We start from the raw sequence: 17,172 nt of genomic DNA, 5'->3' as shown, positions 1-17,172 counted from the left end.
TGTATATGCTATCTGACTCTCAGTAACCCAATTGAGTTGGAACCAATGAAACAAGCAAACTCCTATCAGATCTGCCCCAATCCAATCCCTTAGGAAAGACTTCCTTTGACTCTATTGGTTAAAGCAAAGGGTTCTTTTACTAAGAATGGTGGTTGCAGGAAACTCAAGCCAGCTCTGAAAATAACTTGCTCGCTGGGTGCAAAATAAGGTGTAGATTTGTCCCCAGCCCATCCCTCCCCCCATGACCAGTCCATTTCCAGCCAACCGGAGCTCACCAAGATGTTTTAAGACCTCTGAGATGTTTGGGAATAATCCACATATTTCTCAGGGTGACTGGCCATGGGATGCTGATACAAACAGGACCCGGCTGCTCTGATCCTTCTCACCTGTCATTCCCTCCTCCCAACTTTATAACACATACACACAAAGCTTTATCTTTACCTCTTTTATCTTTACCCCTTCTTTGTTTTATGGTAGGATGCCTGTGAGCCCCTTCTCAAGCTGAGCCAAGCAGATTTGACAGTATAATAACTTTATGATTCCTGTCCCAGTTAAAGCTCTTGTTGCACTGTTATGGTAGCTGTGATGGTGATCATGACAATGATGATGATGATGCCCTACCACAGAACCTATCACGATGATGTGGTAAAAGTGTTTTCATACAGATGAGCTAGCTAAGTTTTCATTTGGGAAGGTGGTTTACTGGAAGTCATGCTTATTTCAAAATAATTTGGTCCTTACAAAGAAGTAGGACTTATAGGTATATGATTTCTAATCAAATCTGCTGACAAAATCTATTACCCACTTTCATCTTTGATGTCTAAAGCTCTATGTTAAATTTAAATGTGATATATTGTGTGCAATCTGAGAAATTCAATCTAGAAATGTGTTAAAAGATGTTATAACTTTCTCCTTACATTTTCTCTTTACTTATCCCTCATAATCTTTCTGATATTGATTGTGTTCAATACAGGATTACCAGTGTTCAAGCAATAAGAATAGTAGGTAGAAACTATTATTGAAAAGGTTTATCTGTTATTAATTATGAGTGATAGTAAATCCACTGAAGTGTTTTCTAGTGAGGAACATGTGGCAGAAATTTTTGCATTCCCATTTCTGATGTCAGCCAGCTATCCTTCTTTTAATATGGCTTGATTTCTATTAAAGCTGTTATGTAGAAGCAACAATAAATGAATTGTAACTACGACTTCAAACTATTACATATTTCTCTTTATTCCTTATTTGCCCCTCAATATAATGAAATGCAATGGCAGAACTCTTAAGGGTTTTTTTTATGTGCAAGAAGAAAATGGAAGTTTGGGAGAAGAATATTTTAAAGTGTATCTTCTCTACAACTATACCATCTTCTGGAAAATTTACTGTGCTATACAGTAAAGTTGAACTTGGATAAAATGAAAACAGTCTTTGATTTATAAAATGTCCTTGGCCTTATTTCATTCTAGGAACTTCATAAAATTGTTGATCATGGAACAAATGATTTTAGATTAATCAAAAGAGATCCATATAGCAAGTCATATTCTGAAAAAAAAACAAAAAACCACAAAAGCTTTATTTATTTTCCTTGCAATCCACTTCCTAAACAAACAATAAAAGGAGGGGGGTCAATATGATCTGCAAAGTGAAAACTTTCCATTTGTCTGCTTGGAACTATTCATCTGAAGGATCTCCTGGAGTTCTTAATTGTAGTACTAGAGCTTCTTTCCCTGCCTAAACTAGGGCCACCAGAGATGGGTTACAAAACTCTGGATGGCCATTAGATGTCAATAAAGAGTCCCAATAAAGAGTAATATTGATTTATTGGGGGCCTTTAGTTTACCAGATTGTGGTTCCAGCAGGGTGGAAATACTGCTTTAAGATGACAATTAGCCAAGAACTCCCCCCACCCCGTAATATGGGTTTGAATGGTTATTATGTGTACATATGTACAGATAAGTGGTTGGCTTTCACTGGGAACAGGTATATCCATATCTAGGAACCATATCTAGGAAGCAAAAATCTACACGGCCATTAAATAGCAGCAAAGATGTACAGAAAACTCCATTTTGATGTCATTTTCTGATTGTCTCCATTTTTGCTACCTAGGTATGGAAATTCTGTATGTTAGTTCCATATGGCTATTAAATGTTGCCACCTGATTGGACTTTAGAGGCATCCTTTTTTGGTCACCATCCCTATTTTATGGAACAGCCTCCCACCTAAGATCTGAAGGATACTCTTTTAGGCTTTTAGAAAGCCTTGAGAACCTGACTGTCCTCCCAAGTAAAAAGGCACTTCTGTTTTTATCCTTGTTTTTATGGATTGTTGTGAGCCACTTAGAAACATTATATGAGATAGGCAGCTGTTTAAGCCCTGCAAATAAATAAAATAAATGAACTACTAGAGTTTCTTGAGGATATTAATAGATCTGTTGATAAGGGAAAACCAGTAGACATTATCCACTTAGCTCTTGGAAAAGTCTTTGTTGGAATCAATCATTGAAGACTTTTCCATAACTTCAGTAGTCATAGAATAAAAGGGCAAATCTGCTTATGGATAAGCAATTGGCTAAATAATTGAAAACAAAAAGTAAATGGATATTTTTTGCAAAGATAGGATGTACCTAGGGAAACCTCCATGGTTCTGTGCTAGGACCAGTCTTTTTTAATATATTGGTAAATCATCCTGGATTAGGCGTGAAAAGTGAAATAGCCAAATTTGCAGATGACACACAATTGTTCGGAGTGGGAAAAACAGAACAAGATTGTGAAGAGCCCCAGAGGGATCTCTGCACATTAGAGGAGTTGACACATTATGGGGTCAATGCTAGCAGTGACTGATGAGTAAGGAAATCTTGGAATAATTGTAAACAGTCCAATAAAGGTGTATGCAGCAGCTATTTAAAAAAAAAGGCAACAACATGTTGGAGATAATAACAAACAGTACTAAAAATAGAGATGCCATTATCATAACACGCTAATATAAAACAATGGTGTGAATGAGTGTGATTCTTGTTGCTGCACCTCCAAAAGGATGTGGAGTTAGATAAGGTTCAGAGCATACAAAACATTTGCTAGACCAATACTCGAATACAGTTCATCAGTCTGGAACCCACACTACGTATCTGATATTAGCACAATTGAGAAAGTCCAGAAATATTTCACAAGAAGAGTTCTCCACTCCTCTACTCGCTGTAGAATACCTTATGCCACCAGACTTGAAATTCTAGAACTAGAAAACCTTGAATTACGCCGTCTTCGTTCTGACTTAAGCATGGTATACAAAATCATACATTGCAATGTCCTACCTGTCAATGAATACTTCAGCTTCAACCATAACAACACAAGAGCACACAATAGATACAAACTCAAAGTAAACCGCACCAAACTTGATTGCAGGAAATACGACTTCAGCAATAGAGTGGTCAATGTCTGGAATACTCTACCCGACTCTGTAGTTTCTTCCCCAAACCCCAAAAACTTTAACCTTAGACTGTCTACTAATGACCTCACCCCTTTCCTAAGAGGTCTGTAGGGCGCGTGCATAAGCGCACCAACGTGCCTACCGTCCCTGTCCTATTGTTTCTCTTATTCTTTTATTTTTCTTATATGTAACCATTTCATGTATTCACAACTATGTATACATTTATACTTATTATCTTGTAAACAATTGGCAAATCAAATAAATAAATAAATAAAAGAGTAAAGCAACTAAGATGATCTAGGAACTGGAGCAGCTTCATTTTGAGGAAAGGCTGTGACATATGAGGCTTTTTAGTCTAGAAAGAAGGCAAATGAGAGATGTGAAAATTAACAAAAGAAGATGGCAGCTTCAATCACATGATTGAAGCCTTACCTTTTTAATATGTACCATAAGAGTTCAATCATGTGATCTTAACTGATATTTTAGCTTTTTTGACCGTCCCATAGTGGCTCCTAGTGGTTTTACTCATGTCCATTTTATCTGTTCTATTTTGTTTTAGATGAGGCCCTTGGACTGCATGTGGCCTGGACAGACAGTAATGCAGCCCCACAAGATTGTAAACTTTTAACATTATTGTGTGATTTATATACATTAGCTATATTATATATTTTATATATGGCCCAAGTTAATTCCTCTTCACCCAATGTGGCCCAGGCAAGCCAAAAGATTGGACGCCTGTCAGGAGTGTCAAACTCATGTCATCACAGTGGCATCATGTGACGCATCAGGATTTTTTCCCCCTTTGCTAAATTGGGCGTGGGCATGGCCAGCGTGCGATGCATCCAGCCCTTGGGCCAGGAGTTTGACAGTCCTGCTTTATATTAAGGGAATTTTGAGAGTTTAGTTTTCATTTACCTTTTCAATCAGCATGCCTCAGGCTTGATAGTTTGGGTAGATTGAGGTCTACCTATTCTTAGAGTGGAAGCTCATATCTTGAGCCCATCTTTGTTGTGCTTCAGGCCATTCTTTCCTTCTAATCTCTGCCTAGGCTCTGACTGTTGTTTCAGTTTTATCTGGTCTTTATCAAATATACTCATTAGGCTATATTCTACATGGCTAAAGGCAATAGTTAACCTTTATACAATTATCTTAGTTTATTCTTTGTTAATTTTTTTCTGTCAACTTACATCTTTAGGATATACCACTACTTCTATATTTTATAACATACTGGCAGTCACTTCAGTTACCTAAGGGGGGAGGGATAATTCTTGTGTTAGTATGTTCTGTTTGTCAGGAAGAGGAATCACATTTCCTGAATACATTCAATGAAAGATATACTCTTTATTATTTTAACTAGAATATGAACATAAATACATCATATTTTTGTGTACTGAAAGAATGGGTGTAAGGGCTATATGTCCTTATATGTATATAGTCTATGAACATGCAGAGTTGGACTACAGTTGAATATATAGGCACCTCTCTGAATCTCAATTACTGTATGTAAACTCATGACTGGAAGAGTTATCCCAATATACATTATATGTATGCACTTAGTTTGTAAGCCTTTGTTAGCAGGAGACTCATGTGCCATCCTGCTGCATTGTTCATCAGTGTAATTGTAATAAAATGATCCATTTCTTTTTGTGTGCCTTGTTTTATCCAGCAAATATATGTCAGAAAGAAAACTTATTTCCTAAACTGGAATTTCTGGCCAGTTGACAGACAGTGGGAAAAATGTTCTAATTAATTCCTAAAGTATAAGTAGGATGATCTTAACGATTACACAAGTCTATATCAGGAAAGAGGTTCTGACAGTAATTGGGTCCCAAGTTATTCAGGGTATTATATATCAGCAACAAGATCTTGAACTGGTCTCCATAGTAAATAAGCAGCCAGCCCAATTGCTTCAGCTCTAATGTAATATATGCATAGTCAGACCCTTCCCTAAGCATCTTGGCTGTCTATTTTGCACCATCTGTGACTTCTGAATCAATAGCAAGGGTACAATAAGCATCTTTCAGTACTTTAAATAAGACTGGATAAGCCATGCTTTGTAGATCTATTCAGCTAACGCAGCTTTTGCTATAAAACAGTAATGTAATAATAATATAGTGATGATGATGATGATGATGATGATGATGATGATGATGATGATGATACATCTCCTTTCATCATTTTTTGAAATAATGCTGAATTCTCAAATTACCTGTGATATAGCAAGAAAAAGAAGGTGAAAGGTAACGAAGTTTACTCAAATACAATTCAGCTGCACAGATGTCAACCCAGGTGTGAGGACTGCAAGTATAAAACTGAATGAGAGTCCATGAAGTAAAAGCAATAAAAAAGCAGCACAGCTGGAAAGAAATGCAGATGTCCCTATTCAGTCCAGCCGGAAAAAAAAATCCATTCTATTTATTGAATCATATTCTCTAATCACTGTTTTTACTTATATAGTACAAGATAAAAATAACTAAACAATAGTTGTAAGTTATGAATATCACATTGAAAAACCAACAATCTTGGCAAATATTTGTGCTGTATGTTTTGATAACAAGTACAGTGCATAATTAATAGGACAGGTATTTGGTTTTTCTATAAAGAGGTATATTTCTTGCCTTAGGAGAGCTGGAGGGGTGAACAACAAGTTGCTAGGTAGTTTAAATTTATTGTGAACAGCATCTGTTCATAAAAAAAGAAAGAAATATGTACTAGTAAGTGTATTAATACTCTTGATAATTTAGGAGAAGAGGAATAGCCATAATAGTAATAATTGATACCAGGGCCTCTAAATTAGAAGATTTTGAGACAGAGATGAGGCAACCTCAATGCTCTGACTGTTCCATTAGTCAGAAAAATCTTCAGTATGTGAATTGAACTGGTAAAGTGGAGAGTTTTAGAAGTGGGGTATATTCATTTCAGATGAAAAGAGGGTTTCCTTAATACATTCCTATTAGACCTCTACTTTGAGAATGGGCTGGTTATTGTGGTGTAGGGTAAATGGAACCTGTTGATGTTTAACTGTGAAAAGGAACCAATGTTAGACAGAGAGTAGTGAGGGACATATTTTGAGGTGACATGGTATGAAGGAACCGGAAGGGAAGAGTTAAGAAAAATAAAGCAGTTTGTGTGGAGAGAACTCACATGTTAGGAGTATTATTACAAAATATGACAGTTATCAGTTAACTTCTGGATGCAATTCAGAATGCTAGATATTACTCTAAAGCCTTTCATGGTTTAAGGCAGGTGTGTCAAACTGGTGGCCCATGTACAGGCCATGCCCATCCCAGCTCCACAAAGGCAAAACAGTCACAATACATCATGATGCGTCTGTTGTGGTTCGCCGGCAGCTGGTGCAGATGGCAGAGGTCTCTGACAGTGAGGACTCAGACAAGGGGCCTGTGTGTGATATAGGGATGAGGCCAGGACTATTGGAGAGTGGGGTGCTGCCTTCAGAGCTTGTGAAGTCTAGCAGCAGTGATACAGACGACCCCGGGGAGCCTGTCCCAGTTCACATGCACACAGGGCTGCTGGAAGGAAAGAGCAGCTGAAGCAGCAAGGGTGATTCGGGAGTAAGGCTTGAAGGTGATGGCCCCTCCCATAAGGGATAAAAACCAGCCCTCAGGGATGTGTTCTTTGCAGGAAGCAAAGAAGTTCTTTAGACTCAGAGTCCTCATTGAAGCCCTGCTTACTCTGGTTTGTTTTTGAAACTTCTGTCAGTGGATATTGAATCAGTCTTCTGTCCTTGGCAGCCTTTTGAAAGGGCTTGCTTTTGATATTGGACAATTAGGTTTACATGTCTCTTGGCTGGGAATGCACTGAATTCCCAGCACCGCATTAAAAAAGGTTTGCTTTTACACACAATTTGTGTCTGTTTAATTTGAACAAGGCTTGGGCCGGAACAGCATCACGTGAGATGATCAAGTTTGACATCTGTGTTTTAAGATTGCATGCACTGTGAAACTGTTTCCCAGAAACATCTGACCACTTCATAAACTTCATAGATTGTACTCTGAGTCCTGTTCTCAGGAACTGCCATGTATAGGACCTTGGGAGCTTGCCTTTTCAGTTATCTTCTATTGTCTAGAATTGATTGCCCCATGGTTAGAAGAGCATCTTTTCTCCTGGCCTTCGGACAGTTCATTAAAGCTTATCTAACCCATCAGAATGTTATCTGACTACTGGAAGTGGTAGGAATGGTTTTTAATTTGGGGCCATTGATTATTATATTTTCAATTTTTACATATTTTCCTATAAATTATTGGATTATTATTGTTTATTTATAAATGTTATTTGTTTTATTCTGAGTTACAAGATTGGCACTACACCCACTCAGAGACAGCTTCAAATGGGCCCTTTATAACACTTGAAAATTACATGAAAAACAAATTGAAAATAAATAAAACTTCCTCTAACTGAAGCAGCCATTCAAAGCTCTGTGCAAATCTGTTCCAAACAAACTTCTCTCACCAGCCTGTCTGCCTACTGGATGCATTTTTATTTTTCTGAGGAAAATATTCCCACAGTTTATACAAACAAAAAAAGAAGTTCTTCCATGCATAACATAATCTAAAACACATATCACAGAAATGGAAAGGAAAAAAAGAGCATTGTAAAAGGAAGAAGCAATTTTAGGAGCTTGGTGGAATTGCTGGTTAGAGTGCTTTGGACAACTGAAGATGCTTCCTGAATTTATTGTTTAGGGTCAGAGACGGTGAGTCATTAATTCCAGACAGAGAATGCTGCTATATATTTTGCTAAGCAAAATGGCTTTCTAAAATTATGTGCATTTGTACAAAATAGGATATACTCATGGGGATATCAGTTGCTATCCTCATTACTAGGGTTCTTATTTATATGGTGCTATCACTGAACATACCAGTAGCTTTTGTTCCAAGTTATTTACAGTAAAAGTATGATGTAGAGATGGCAAAAGAGGAAGATAAAACCGAGGGTGATGAGGAAATGCACTTTCAATTCAGTTTTAAATATTGATGCTAATTTTTAGTAGATGATATAGATGAATAGATTAAAGCAGCAGGAAAAATAAATGAGAAAAGATTGGGAACCTGTTAGATCTGGGAGAGTGGGTGCAAGGAACAGAGACGAGGCATCGAATAGTGACTCCAAACTCTTTATTAGTGACTTCAGAACAGAGCAAAAAATACTCGGGCAGCAGCAGCTCCTTAAAAAAGAGCTGGCTGCTGTATCATCAACCAATGATTTGAGTTTTCCGCGCTTTGGAGCGTCCAATCACGGCGGTCCGCTATTAGCCAATCGGATTAGCCCAAAATGACCAATCACGATCCGCTATTCACGGACCAATCAAAAGTGCAGGATTACGATCCTGCCGTGGAAAGAAAACTATTAGAGTTGCAGGCTTACGAGTCTGCTTAGTTCGGAACACCCCTCCCCTCTAGGTTCCATCTCAAGGGTGGGGTGATGTATTCTCGCAGGTAGGCAGGCCTTCGCACCTGTCTACCTGATTTGCGTTGCTCAACCAGTCTTTGCCCGGACTCTGGTTCCCGTGGGCTGTTTGTTGTGTCCCGCTGTAAGGGTGACCTGACTTCTGCACTGGGCGACTCGGGGGTGCCATCACTACTCCCTTCAAGGCTGTTCTCTGGATCCTCTGGGCTTGTTGATCCCGCTTTGCTGTTTCTCAGAGAGATGACCACCTGTCACGGCTCCTCTTCGAATGGTAAATATTTGGGCTTGTTTGTACTGATTGTGGGGTTTCGTGTATTGGGTCAGGTGCTAGTTCGTTTTCAACCCCCTCTAGTTCCCTTCCCCCCCTGGTTTGGAGTTCAGAGTTAGTGAAGGGGGTAGGTGTCATCCTGGAGCGTAGTTGGTCGATGTGGCGCTTCCACAGTTTCCCATCTGTGGTTTCTAAGCGGTAGGAATGGGGACCCGTAAGTTGTGTTATTTTAGCGGGAACCCACAATGGGTCACCGGTAAAGTTTTTTGCGAAAACCGGGTCGCCTACCTTAAATGTGCGATATTTGCTGCTGGAACCCAGGGGCTTTTCCGGCGTGTAGGCAGGGTGCAGACGGTCGAGATGTGATCTAAGTCTCCTGCCCATCAGGAGTTCAGCTGGGCTTTTGTTCATGGTGCTGTTTGGAGTAATATGTTGAAAGAGAAGCATCCTGGTGACTTTGTCGTGGATGTTTCCTTGCTCCATTTTGTGTAACGTTTTCTTTGTGAACTGGACCATGCGTTCAGCCCTACCATTGGCCGCAGGGTGAGCAGGTGATGTTAAGGCGTGGCGTATCCCCCGGTCTGCTAGGTACTGTTCAAACGCCAAAGCAGTAAATTGCGGGCCATTGTCTGAAACCAAGACATCTGGTAAGCCATGTGTAGCAAATAGTCTGTTTAATTGTTTAACGACTGCCTCCGTGGTGGTGCTTTTCATTTTGTGGACCTCGAGCCAGTTTGAATAGGCATCCACTGTTATGAGAAATGTATGTCCTTTGGTAGGTCCCGCAAAATCGATGTGTATACGGGACCAAGGACCTCTGGACGTTTCCCATTCTGTTGGTGGTGCTTTTGGTGGAGCCGAACGTGTTTCCTGGCATTTGTTGCAGGTGGCCACCCAGGTTTCTATTTGTCTGTCCATACCTGGCCACCATGCGTAGCTCCTTGCTAGTGCCTTCATTCACACGATGCCCGGGTGTCCATCATGCAGTAGTTTCAGGACTTTATTTTGTAGTCTTCCTGGGATGATAACTCTGTCTCCCCACAACACGCACCCTTTTTGGGAGAAAAGTTCTGTCTGTCTGTTTTTGAAAGGTTTAAATGCGTCGTTGGGTTCGCTGTCAGGCCAACCTCTCTCCACCCAGCTGAGGACCCGTGCCAAACAAGGGTCCTTCTTTGTTTCTGATGACGATGTCTTGCGCAGTTAGTGGTGGTGAAGGGAGTGTCTCGATTTGCAGTGTGGATAGGGTTGGAGCTGGATCGTCTAGGAATTCAGGTAGTGGTGAGCGGCTTAAGGCGTCAGCGTGGGGAATGGCTTTCCCCGGTCGATGTCTTAATTGGTAATCGTATGCGGCTAAAAATTCTGACCAGCGTGTCATTCTTGGCGATAGGATGTGGGGAGTTGGTTTATCCCCTGCCAAAATGCCAAGCAATGGTTTGTGATCAGTGATTATGGAAAAGGATCGTCCATACACGTACTCGTGGAATCGTTTGATTGCAGACACAATAGCGAGGGCCTCTTTATCTAATTGGCTATAGTTTCTCTCAGTTTTAGATAAAGTTCTTGAAAAAAATGCAATTGGTGCCTCCGTCCCGTTTGGCAGGACGTGGTTCAGGATGGCTCCTACTCCGAACGGTGAGGCGTCACAGGTGACAGTTAATGGTAGAGTCTCGTTATATTGTATCAATACAGCGTCTGATGTTAGAAGGTCTTTTACTTGCTGGAAAGCGTGCTCTTCTCGACGTCCCCAGAACCAGGAAGGCTTCTTGTCGAGGTGCCTATGCAGGGGTTCAGCAATGGTCGCCTTCTGGGGTAGGAAGATGTTATAAAAGTTAATGAGTCCCAGGAAGGCTTGGAGATCCGTCTTGTTTCTAGGTCTTGGGGTGTTTTTTATTGCAGCCAATTTCTTCTCAGTAGGGTGAATTCCTTGTTTGTCAAGCAGGTAACCAAGGAATTCAACCCTCTCAGTGCAGAGCTGGCACTTTTCCTTCTTAACCTTTAGGCCTGTGTCTTTAAATTTTTGAAGGACCATCCTTAGGCGTTTTTCTAGTTGGCTTCTTGTGGGGGCGGCTATCAAGACATCATCGAAGTAGGGTACAACCCCTTTTATGCCCTGCAGCAACCTTTCCATCAGACTTTGAAAAATGCCAGGTGCTACGCTCACTCTGAACTGGAGTCTGTTACATTTGAACGCACCTCTGTGCGTGACTATAGTTTGGGCTTCTGCAGTCTCTGCGTCTATGGGCAGCTGCTGGTACGCTTGGGCTAGGTCAAGCTTCGTGAATATTTTTCCGCCCCCGAGTGAGTGAAGAAGGTGTTGGACCATGGGCACGGGATATGCGCTCTGCTGCAGTGCGTGGTTCAGGGTGGCCTTGTAATCCCCACAGATTTTCAAAGAGCCATCAGGTTTTATGGGGGTTACAATTGGGGTCTCCCATCGGGCATGGTCGATGGGTTCCAATATGCCCTGGGCTATTAACTTGTCCAACTGTTCATCAATTTTTGGTTTGAGTGCAAAGGGCACTCGACGAGGCTTAAGGCGAATGGGTGCAATATCAGGGCAGAGATTAAACGATATAGGGGATCCCTTGTACTTGCCTAATTTCTCGGAGAAAACTTCTTGGAAGTCCTGTACGAGGGCCGCCTCCCAGTCATCGCTTACAGTCTGGTTGATGCCTGCCAGCTCAATTCCAAGTGGCGCGAACCACTGCAAGCCTAATAAGCTGGGTCGGTCTTTGTCGACGACGGTGAGAGGTAGGGTTGCGGTGTGGTCTTTGAAGGAGACTTGGACGTGACTGGAACTGGCAACTGGGATTCGATTTCCCTGATAGTCCTTCAATATAAGTTTCTGAGTGCTGAGATCCTGGCGGTGGATGTCAGGGATCAGCTGTTTGAGGGTTTTCCAGGAGACCATTAATAGGGAAGACCCGGAGTCGACTTCCATAACGCATGGGCGATCTTCAATGGTGACCCTTACTCAGATTTTCCTTGCATCAAGGGATGAAGCGTGGCCGATGGTGATGGTCTGGTGCGCCTCTTCTCGTCTGGTAGAAGTGGCTGGTGCTCGATTTCTATTGTAGTGGCTCCATGGGTTGCTTGGGCGGTCCCGATTTAATGGTGGGGTGCCTGTTGCCTGCCGGAAACTATTTTCTCTTCGGTTTTGGCTGAAACCTCGCTTGCCCCTGCAGACTTTTGCAATGTGGCCCCTCTTCCCACAGGAACAGCAGAGGGCATCTAGGAACTTGCAGTCTGACCGCGGGTGGTTTCCCCCGCATCCAGCACACTGATACAGGGGCTTACGACTCCGCTGGTCTTGCTGATCGCGCTCCAACCTGAGTCTGTTGACTTCCTCTTCCTCACTTTCTGATGAGGATTCAAGGTCTTCATGGTGGGTAGCCATTGTGTGCCTTTCCGAGGGAAGAGCTGTGTCGCTGGCGAGTCGGCGATTTGGTCCGTTTGCTCGGCGCATACGGGCTGCTGACTTCCTGGTTGCTTCTGCTGCAGTAGCATCGGCGATGACATCTGCGAGGGTGATGTCCCCCTTCGCCATAATCTTGCTCTGGTTGGTGAGGTCTCTCAGACCCAGAACAATCCGATCTCTCATGGCTTCTTCCAGATTTGCGAAGCCACAGAGTCCACCCAAGTTTCTGAGGTCCGCTATGAAGTCTCCAACGCTCTCGCTTTCCCGTTGGTCCCTCTGGTAAAATTCGTGTCTTCTAATGAGGGTTGGCACCGCTGGGGCATAATGGGCCCTGAGGATGGGAGCAAGGGTATCCCAGTCCATCGTTTTGACTTCTGCTGGTTTGGCGAGTGCCTTTGCCATCTTGAAAATGGCGGGTCCACAATGGGTTAGGAAGACAGCTCGTTTCTTGCCAGGCGTAGCATCCTTCAAATTATTGGTTTCAAGGAACATTTGAAACCTGTCCATATACGAGTCCCAGTCTTCATTGGCTGGATCAAATGGAGCGGGTGGTATGGCACCACTGGTCATTCTGCCGCTATTGGTGCGCTCTCAGCCACGTGCTCTGTTAGTGTTCAGCGAGTGCTCAGTCAGCTCTATCGTCTCCGCATCCCATCTTCGTTGCCAGTGTTAGATCTGGGAGAGTGAGTGCAAGGAACGGAGACAAGGCATCGAATAGTGACTCCAAACTCTTTATTAGTGACTTCAGAACAGAGCAAAAAATACTCGGGCAGCAGCAGCTCCTTTTATAGAGCTGGCTGCTGTATCATCAACCAATGATTTGAGTTTGCCGCGCTTTGGAGTGTCCAATCACGGCGGCCCGCTATTAGCCAATCGGATTAGCCCAAAATGACCAATCACGATCCGCTATTCACAGACCAATCAAAAGTGCAGGATTACGATCCTGCTGTGGAAAGAAAACTATTAGAGTTGCAGGCTTACGAGTCTGCTTAGTTCGGAACAGAACCAAAACTTTGCATTAAGTCAAGAAACAGCATTACAGTCATAATGGATGACAAGGATAAAAAAGACCAAGTTCTTTCAGGGTGGAAAAGAAAAAGGAGAGTTTTGAAAATGAGAGCAGTCGGTGGGGTAGACAAAAAAATGAATTGAATGGAAAGATAGGTATCGTATTATAGCTCATTATTTGATTTTGCTAGTTCTGGGAAGAGCCAAGAGGACAGTTGGGCAAGAAAACTGCATAGATGAAAAGGCTACAACCGATCAACCGATTAGAATGTAGAATGTAGTAGAAAGGCAGTATTTTTGCTACCTTGTTAGGCAGACTAAATATGGGGATAATAAGGCTACAATTAAAAGCTTCATGGTTAATTAACACTAAATAGCAGTGTTTAAAAAGAGCATAAAAATTAAACATGCCTCTGAAATGCCAATGACATGCTCAGGTAGAAGTACCAAATAGTTGAACATGATGGATTGGCTGCAGCTGGATCTTCTTAGATAGAAATATAAAATAGATATTACTACTGAATCGATGGTAGTGAAAACCTATAGGATATATTGGAGTTATGGAAGAAGACAAAAGAAAAAAATAGCATAAGATCTCAAAACAAAAATATGACATGAGAGGGATGGCTTTCCAAAGAGGGCACAGCATAATATTTCCTGCCTGCAGGAGCTATCCTTCACCTTCTGCAGGCAGGAAATATTATGTTGTGCCCTTCTTGGGCCAGACCTGGAAAGCTCTAATAATGTGGGTACTCCGATATCACTGCACATTGATGCTAAGGGCAATAGGGCAAAAAGGCCTTGTCAGTGAAATTGGACTTCCTCTCATCATGGGGAAAGTCATATTAATGGATTGATATTTGGAAGGAAGGGGGAGAATCAAAATTTTAAAAAGATCCCCCTGCCAAAAAAGATTTTGTAAATGGCTCTGTCCCCTAATTTTTACCTTTTGGGATGCAAACTTTGCAAAGCTTAGGACATGATATGAAATTGCCCAGCCACATACAATTAATTGCTCTGCTAATTGTGCTATGTTTTATTGAGTTTGGGTGTATGTATAAATGTGCATTTGTAGCAGACTTTTCGGTACCTGTGCCTAAATCTATAAATGAATAGGTGCTTCCCTATGCACAATATACTGCTTGTCTATATTCCTGATAGATATTTTCCATATACAAACAAGTCTTACATTTTCAAATGGTAAGGAGCTTGAAAGTAAATCAAAAGAGAGTTAAGTTTCCATTTTCAAACCTGAGAGGTAGACCTGTCTCCCGCATAACACCATGTCTTTATTGAAAAGGCTGGTGAAAGTTCATCTCTGAGGATCAGGGTCCTGCCAGTTGGCTAGAGCTGTGAGACATTGCCATCATTTTGAGGTCAGATTTTGCATTCTCAGGATAAGATTTATTTCTGTTAATGGATAATGAAATGTTTGATTCAAATCTTTGCTAAATCAAGAAACACTCTCCATAAAAGCCACCTAATATTAAAGCAAAGTTATACATCTAATCACAAATGAAAATAAAGTGATGTTCAATATATTATTTATTCCAACAATTCTAACAGACTGTTTTACAACCAGTAGCAGTCATGTTATTTGTTCCCCATGTTTCTTTGTTTTTAAAGACAGGGCTTGCTGGGGGATTAAATATAATATGTTCTCTGCCTACAAGATGCTAAACAATCATCAGTGCAGGACCGTTTTCTAGGCAAGCCCTGTGTGTATTCATGTAGAGTAAATAAAGATGACTTTGTAGTCCATTGTAGTCCATCTTGTTATTAATCCATATCAGACTTTTAAAAAAATAACTCATACATATGTGCCATACTTGCTGCTCTATTACTGCGTTTATAGAAATTGCACTGCAGTAAATTTGTAATATGCTGTATCAATTGACTTTTCTAGAGAATAATGTATCTTCATGGATGACTCCAATGTGGACTGTTGTGAATCAATAAAAGTTACTAACATAAATGCAAATCAGGGTTTGGAAACCTGCACACCTGATTGGCCCTTATACAAGAACTAGGGATTGGTCCATAACTAGTCCCTGATTGGCCACTATTTGGACACTTTTCATTGGTTATAAGTTTGAACTTATGGCACATGCCATTGGTTAATAAGGTAGCAGATAACCCTATAAAAGGGTTGCTGTTGCCCATAGCCTTGCTCTGTTCTGTTCTATTTACGATTATTAAAGTCACTGGTCAGATGTCTGGTCTCCATTATTTCCCAAACTTAACACTGGCGATGAAGGTGGGATCCGGAGACCGAAGAGCTGACTGAGTTACAGAGCAACCAACAGAGCACGTGGTCGAACACGCACCATCAACGGCAACATGGCCAGCGGTGCCGTACCACCCGCTCCATTCAACCCAGAAACCGAAGACTGGGAGGCATACATGGACCGGTTCCAGATGTTTCTGGAGACCAACAATTTGAAAGATGCAACAACCGGCAAAAAAAGAGCTATCTTTCTAACTCACTGCGGGCCTACCGTGTTTAAAATGGCAAAGTCACTTGCCAAGCCAGCAGAGGTAAAAGAGATGGACTGGGACGTCCTCGAGCCCTTATTACGGGCTCACTACGCGCCCACCGTGCCAACCTTAGTCAGAAGACACGAATATTACCAGAGGGACCAACGGAAGGGCGAAAGCCTTGCCAATTACATCGTGGACCTCCGCAACCTTGGAGGCCTCTGCGGATTTGCCGACTTAGAAGAAGCCCTCCGGGACCGCCTGGTTCTGGGCCTAGAAGACGGCACGATCCAGAGCAAAATTATGGCTAAGGGGGACATAAGCCTCAACGATGCCCTTAAAGAAGCCTCGGCAGCGGAGGCGACCAAGAAGTCGGCAGCCCAAATGCGCCGCACCAACGCACCACTACGTAAACTCGCCAATGATACCTCGCCTCGCTCAGAGAGACACCCGGTATCGACACACCACGAAGACCTAGAATCCCCATCAGAAAGTGATGAGGAAGAGGTCAACCGACTCCGAACGGAACGAGACCAGTTCACACAACCCTCATTCCGACCGTGTGCAGGATGTGGGGCGAATCACCCCCGATCCAACTGCAAATTCCTCGACGCACTCTGCCGAAATTGCGGGAGACAAGGTCACATCGCAAAGGTTTGCAGAAGCAAACAAAACTCCAAACCCCGACAGGCCGAATGCCAATCTTCAGGATTCTTCAGCACACACCGAGAAAAACTGAACCACCAATGGGGAAACCACTCCTACAGAAACAAGCCGTCCACCACTTCCACCAGGCGTGAAGAAACCAGGCGGGAAGAGACCCACCAAACAATCACCATTTCCCTTGATGCCGGGAAAATCCGAGTAAAGGTCGCCATCGAAAACAAACCTTGCGTGATGGAGGTAGACTCGGGATCTTCCCTCTCGATGGTGTCGTGGAAAACGCTCCAACAGCTCATTCCAACAATGCCACCAAGACCTTAACCCTCAAAGGGTTATACTCAAAGACTATCAGGGCAACCGAATTCCCGTCGCCGGGTCCCGCAGATTCCAGATCTCTTTCAAGGACCGTCACGCGCTCTGCCACTGACTGTCGTGGACCGCGACAGGCCTAGTCTTTAGGCCTTCAATGGTTCAGGCCGCTCGGAATTAC

The sequence above is a fragment of the Notechis scutatus genome, chromosome 1 (assembly GCF_049901735.1).
Source record: "Notechis scutatus isolate UNSWTSFEM ecotype Mainland chromosome 1, rNotScu1.2, whole genome shotgun sequence".
Classification (NCBI taxonomy): domain Eukaryota; kingdom Metazoa; phylum Chordata; class Lepidosauria; order Squamata; family Elapidae; genus Notechis; species Notechis scutatus.
This window is presented reverse-complemented; position numbering follows the sequence as displayed.